This window comes from Cynocephalus volans, chromosome 3 (assembly GCF_027409185.1).
Source record: "Cynocephalus volans isolate mCynVol1 chromosome 3, mCynVol1.pri, whole genome shotgun sequence".
NCBI lineage: Eukaryota > Metazoa > Chordata > Mammalia > Dermoptera > Cynocephalidae > Cynocephalus > Cynocephalus volans.
Window position 1 is genome coordinate 129,991,591 of NC_084462.1, and position 6,000 is coordinate 129,997,590.

At 46.9% G+C, this 6,000-nt stretch overlaps 1 pseudogene; it reads right to left on the reverse strand.

The window, feature by feature from the left end:
- LOC134372754 (sentrin-specific protease 2-like) overlaps nt 1–5,104 on the reverse strand; it is a 31,865-nt pseudogene extending 26,761 nt beyond the window's left edge.
- Between the last annotated feature and the right edge of the window lie 896 nt (nt 5,105–6,000).

Below are 6,000 nucleotides of genomic sequence, written 5' to 3' on the forward strand. Positions count from 1 at the left end.
CATGCTTAATTTCAAAGAAGAACCTTTTTCAATGGAGACACTTGAGGTGAGTCTACTTCAAGCTGTACCCAATACAAGTCTGGACAAGCATAATTTTACTGTGCTATTTCTGTATTTTTATTAGTCCTAAGTACTCCTTTCTTTCACCTCAGCCTTCCCCTTCCAGTGCCTCCTTTTTATATCCCTTTGGAGTATGTAACATTCAGACTATAGCAGAGCTTTAGGTAGAGAAAGCTGTCAGAGTTGGGTTTATTGTTAGAGGTTGCATTTTTCCAGGCAATTTACCCTATTAGGACATACAGAACCCTAGGAGCAAAGCATTCTAGACATTGTATGTTTTCAGGTACTCATTTCAAAATATCAGAGAATGAGGCATTCTTGTTCTCTAGTAACTTATCATAGTGGGGTAGGATTCTAAGACCCGTGCACCATGCACAAGTCCCACACACACCGGGATGGCTCACTTCCCGAAGACCATGAGACAGAGACCGTTGCAATCAGGCAAGAGGAGTTCTATTCCAGCATGCTGGGGTCACTTAGTCTCCTGGACAGAAGCGACCATGAGCTTACAACATAAGCACCTTTTATACAGTTTTTCTGGATAGACTTTTGTGACAGGATGAGTTGCTGGTTATCTGTGGTGCCTTTAGATTTACAGGTAGGCCTTAGCAGGCTGGCTGGCACCCTGATAAGGAACAGTGCATTTCTCAATCGTTTATCTTCCCTGGGGTCTGGCCAGGTGGCCTTTAGATAAGGAACTAGTCAGTTCCTGGAACCGGGTGGGGGTCACTTCCTTTCTGGAATGTTTAGTGTGCTCAGGCCCACCTGACCTCTATATGGCCCCTTAGAAGCTGCTTCACTTAAAATGTTTTTAGCAAGCATTAGTTACAAAAGCAAACTGTGTATATTAAAGTTATATTTTTCTTTACAATTTACCCCCTTTTTCTTGTGCATATTTCAATCATGAAATACTTGTTTCTTGTTGGTTTAATTCCTGATATTGTTGTCTTAACATCATAATCTGGACAGTACTAACACGTTCCTTAACAAAAGCTACTAAGCGATTTAAAATGCAGGGACCAAAGGTCAGAAGTAACACTAAAATAACTAATGGTCCCAGCAAGGTAGACACGAGGGTTGTGAGCCATGGGGAGGAGTTGAACCATGACTCAAACCATCCCTGATTTTGATCCCTTTCTCTTTTTCTTTTGGCCAAGCCTTCCCTAATTTTGGCCATGGAGTCTTTACCCCTGAGTGATCAATGTAAAAACAACATTCTTCTCTTAGTGCAGCGCAGAGCACCCCCTGCTGAAGGAACAAGAGATCTAATCCCCTTCTATTTTAGAAAGAGAGGTGAGGGACTCTTGTAACTTAGTAATTGAATTTTCTATTTCTTTAATATCAGCATCTATGGCTGCCTGCAAACTTTGGTAATTCTGACGTTGGATAACTAGAGCTGAGGCTCCTGTAGCTGCTCCAACTGCTCCCAATCCTAAGCCTAAGAGGACAGAGAGTGTGATAATAGGGGCTCTCTTTTAGTTCGGTAGTTTCCATTATTCTTATCCCAATATGATAATAGTTCTTCGTAGGGATGATAAACGAGCCAAGGTAGCAACTGAACCAGGACACAGAAATTCTGGGTTTCTTTCAGGACATTTGAGCTAACGCAGAGTGTAACCCCAGTGGCGCAAGCCCACCATCCCCCTGGAGGGGCAACAGATATGTGTCACCAGACCACTCAGTCAAGTTAAGTGTCTGATTGCACAGCTGGCTGTGTGAGGAGGGGATCTTTCCCACACATGTTCCTTGCCCTGTAACAGCTGACAGAGTGAGTTTGACCTGTCGTTGCTGCCAACGACAGTTAGAGACATCAGTTGCAGTTTTAATTTCATTTCTAAAGGCTATTCCTTCATAATATGGGGGAGCAACATCATAACAAAGCCAGCAGGAGCGGGTAGCATTGGGGTTGGTACTATTTAAGACCTTGAAGGCTTCAGAGATTAAGCCGAATACCCCAGATTGTTTTTGAAGCCTAGGTTTAGGAGGTTCAGACATTTTCTTTGGTGCCCTGGTCTTTGACCTTTTAGCGGGGGCTCAGGACTCTGGTTGGGTACCCGGGGGTGCTGAGGTAGTTTTTAGTTTGACCATTGCAGGCCCCACTGGGGCTGAATATTTATTTGGGCCTACAGCAGTATACTGGGTTTCTACTTTGAGCTTGATGGTAAACAACAGCCCATCATCATATCCTTCTTTATAGAACCTTAACCCCCATGTAAATCTCTTTTCCCATCGTATTGCTCTTTTCCCTGGATCCGTGAAGGATACTTGAAGGGGGTGACAGCACCCTTTACAGGCAGGGACCCCTTGATATCTAGAGCCCCCAAATTGCCTGTACCGGCAGGGGAATGAGTCCCTCGGTATTTTTTGAGTGTAATTGGCAGTTACCTTTATGTAGTTCCAGGATGATGTGGGATTCCAGTATGTATCTCCTGTAGTCTCACAGCTCCAGCTTTTACAGAAATACTCTGTTTTCCCTCCACACCGGGAGCTGAGTACTCTATCTCGGTGGGACCCAGGGCACACATAAAAGGTAAAGGCACTTAGCATACTCCTTCTAAGGTGGGTGGAGCAACCTACTTCTGCGGATATCCCAGGGAGGTCTGGTGGGCTGGGGGTGCCAGGGGCTTTATGGCTATCAAAGTATTCTTCTAAATCCCAATTGGGTGGGGCTCCTAGGGCCAATTTACACAAATTGGGAAACAGATCTGGCCACCATGATCCCGAGGTGACTTTGGATGAATTCCAGATTTTATCTCCTACTCCATTTATAACATACCAAGTTAACTTTCTAGGAGTATGTGGGCTGGATGCTCCCCGGTTTAGGGAAAAGACCTCCAGGCACAGGAGGAATACAAGGGCCCTCATCTTATAACACCCTAGGCACCCGAACAATTTTAAGTCTTAAGGGGTGCTCCTTGGAGCTCTGGACTCTCCAGCTGGTGTCCCTCAGTACTTGGTCCTCTGGTGGTGCAGGTTTTATGTGCGAGGCATGGATCCAAGCAGAGATTCCATCCACCTTTACAGCCATTGGGGTTGTTAAAAGCACTAGGTAAGGTCCTTTCCAGTGGGACTCCAGGGTCTAGGAGCGATGCCGTCTCACATAGACTGTGTCTCTAACCTGGAACTGGTGAGAAACCTAGTGGGTCCCAGGCTTATAGGCGGCCGCCAGCTGTCTCCAGAATTCTTTCTGCACTGCTTGTAGTCCTTTCAACCTGGCATATAAGTCACTGTTACTGTGGCAAGTGGGATCAAAGGTGTTCCCCAGTAAAGTCAAGGGGGCAGGGGCACCATAGAGAATTTCAAAGGGGGTCACGTTGAACCGGGAGGGGGTGTTCCTAGGTCTAAACAGGGCCAAGGGATGGAGTACCACCCAGTCCACACCAGTCTCCATGGTTAATTTAGACAGGGTCTCTTTTAGAGTTCTGTTCATCCTTTCTACTTGCCCTGAACTCTGGGGTCTGTAGATACAATGTAATTTCCAATTGACCCCTAGGTGTCTGGCCACTCCCTGACTTACCTTGGCAACGAAAGCAGGTCCATTGTTGGACCCGATTACCTTGGGCACCCCAAAGCACGGGAAGATTTCTTCCAGGATTTTGTTGACCACGATGGTGGCTGTTTCTTGTTTTGTTGGGAATGCTTCCACCCATCTGGAGAAGGTGTCTATAAAAACTAGGAGATACTTGTAACCATATTTGCCTGGCTTGATCTCTGTAAAATCTACTTCCCAATACACCCCTCGTCTGTCTCCCCTGAGTCTCTTGCCAGGTCCTGCTGTATTTTTGCAGATATTTACTTTTTGACAAGGTACACAGCTTTTAACTATCTGTTCTGCTAATTGTTTTAGCCCTATATGATATTCTGTCCTCAGGGCAGTCTGGGCCAATTTGTTTACTCCCAGATGAGTCCATTGGTGCATTTGTTTGATCATGGCACAGGCTTGTTCTTATGGCAAGATAGGCTTGCCTGTCGCTGCATGCCAATGCCCTTTTTCCTGATCAAAGTAGTTATTAGAGACCCTTGAGATCACTGCTACGTCCTCAGCTGAGTATTTAAATTTGGGCTTTTCTGGCTTGGGGACGTTAACCAAAAAAATAGATGAAAACCCGTGGGCTGCAGCCCTTGCCTCAGAATCGGCCAAGTTGTTAACCCTAGCGATGGGGCAATCCCCTTTTTGGTGGCCCCGGCACTGTATAATACTCACTTTTAGCGGTCGGTCAAGGGCCTCTAACAGGGCTATGATCTCTGCCTTGATTTTGATTTCTTTTCCTCCAGAAGTTAGCAGGCTCCGCTGTTGACAGATGGCACCGTGCACATGGGCAGTGGCAAAGGCATACCTGCTGTCCGTATAGATGTTGATCCTTTTGCCCTCTCCTAGTTCAAAGGCTTTTGTGAGGGCGATGAGCTCTGCCTTCTGGGCGGACATTCTGGCAGGTAAAGTCTGTGCCCATATCAGATTCTGGCCATCTACTATAGCAGCTCCTGCCTTTCGTACTCCTTCTTCCAGGATACTGCTGCCGTCAGTAAACCAGATGGCCTCGGAATCTGTCAGAGGCTGATCTGACAAGTCTTTCCATCATTCATGTGACTCAGCAAGCACTTGTTGGCAGTTAAGGATAGGAGGGTCAAGGTCATGGTCTGGTAGCAACGTGGCTGGATTTAAGCTCGCCAGTGGAGAAAAAGTACCCTGGTCTGAATTCAGTAACAGAGTCTGATGATGAGTCATGCGAGCATTTGTGAGGAGGTCAGGAGGCTGGCAGACTATACTCTCTAAGGCATGAGGTGCTGAGATTACTAAACTCTGTCCCATAGTCAACTTGTCATCTTTTACTAAAACTGCAACTGCCGCTATGATTCTTAGACAAGCTGGCCACCCCGAGGCTACTGGGTCTAGTGTTTTAGACAGATATGCTACAGGCCTTTTCCAGGGCCCCAGTCTTTGAATCAGGACCCCCTTCGCAACCCTCTTATTTTTTGCCACATACAGGTGGAAGGGTTTAGTTACGTCGGGGAGCTCCAGAGATGGTGCGGACACTAAGGCCATCTTGATGCTGTCAAAAGCGTGTTGTTCCTCTCTTCCCCACTTGAAGGGCTGACTGTTCTTAGTGAGGGAATATAATGGGGCTGCCATCTCAGCAAAACCAGGTATCCATAGGCAGCAGAACCCGGCAGTACCTAAAAATTCTCTGACTTGTCTTGGGTTAGAGGGTGGCGGAATGTGAAACACTGGCTCTTTTCTGGCCTCAGACAACCATCTTTTCCCGTCTTTAAGAAAGTACCCCAGGTAACTGACCTTTCGCTTGCAGATCTGAGCTTTTTTGGCGGAGGCTCAATAGCCCAGTTCTCCCAACTCCGTAAGGAGACACTTTGTTCCTTCCAGGCACAGTTCTTCATTGGCCGCAGCCAGGAGGAGGTCATCTACATACTGCAACAGAGTTACCTGGGGATTAGAAGCCCGGAACATGGCCAAGTCCTGGTGGAAGGCCTCATCAAAGATGGTGGGCAAGTTTTTGAATCCTTGAGGCAGGCGGGTCCATGTGAGTTGCCCTGCTAGGCCAGTCTCTGGATCTTTCCACTCGAAGGCAAAGTAATCTTGACTTTTTACAGTCAGCGGCAAACAGAAGAATGCATCTTTGAGATCCAGTACCGAATACTAGGTCCTGTCTGGAGGTAAAGAACTTAAAAGATTATAAGGATTAGGGACGGTGGCATGGAGGTCGGCCACATGTTTGTTTACCTCTTGGAGATCTTGGACCGGTCAGTAGTCATTAGTCCCAGGTTTTTGGACCGGCAGCAAGGGCGTGTTCCAGGCTGATTGGCACTTCCATACGATCCCCAGCTGAAGCAAACAGGGAATGTGGGGTCAGATGCCTTCGCATGCCTCTCGGGACATTGGGTATTGTCAGACAACTATAGGACTGGCTTGAGCCTTCAGCTTTA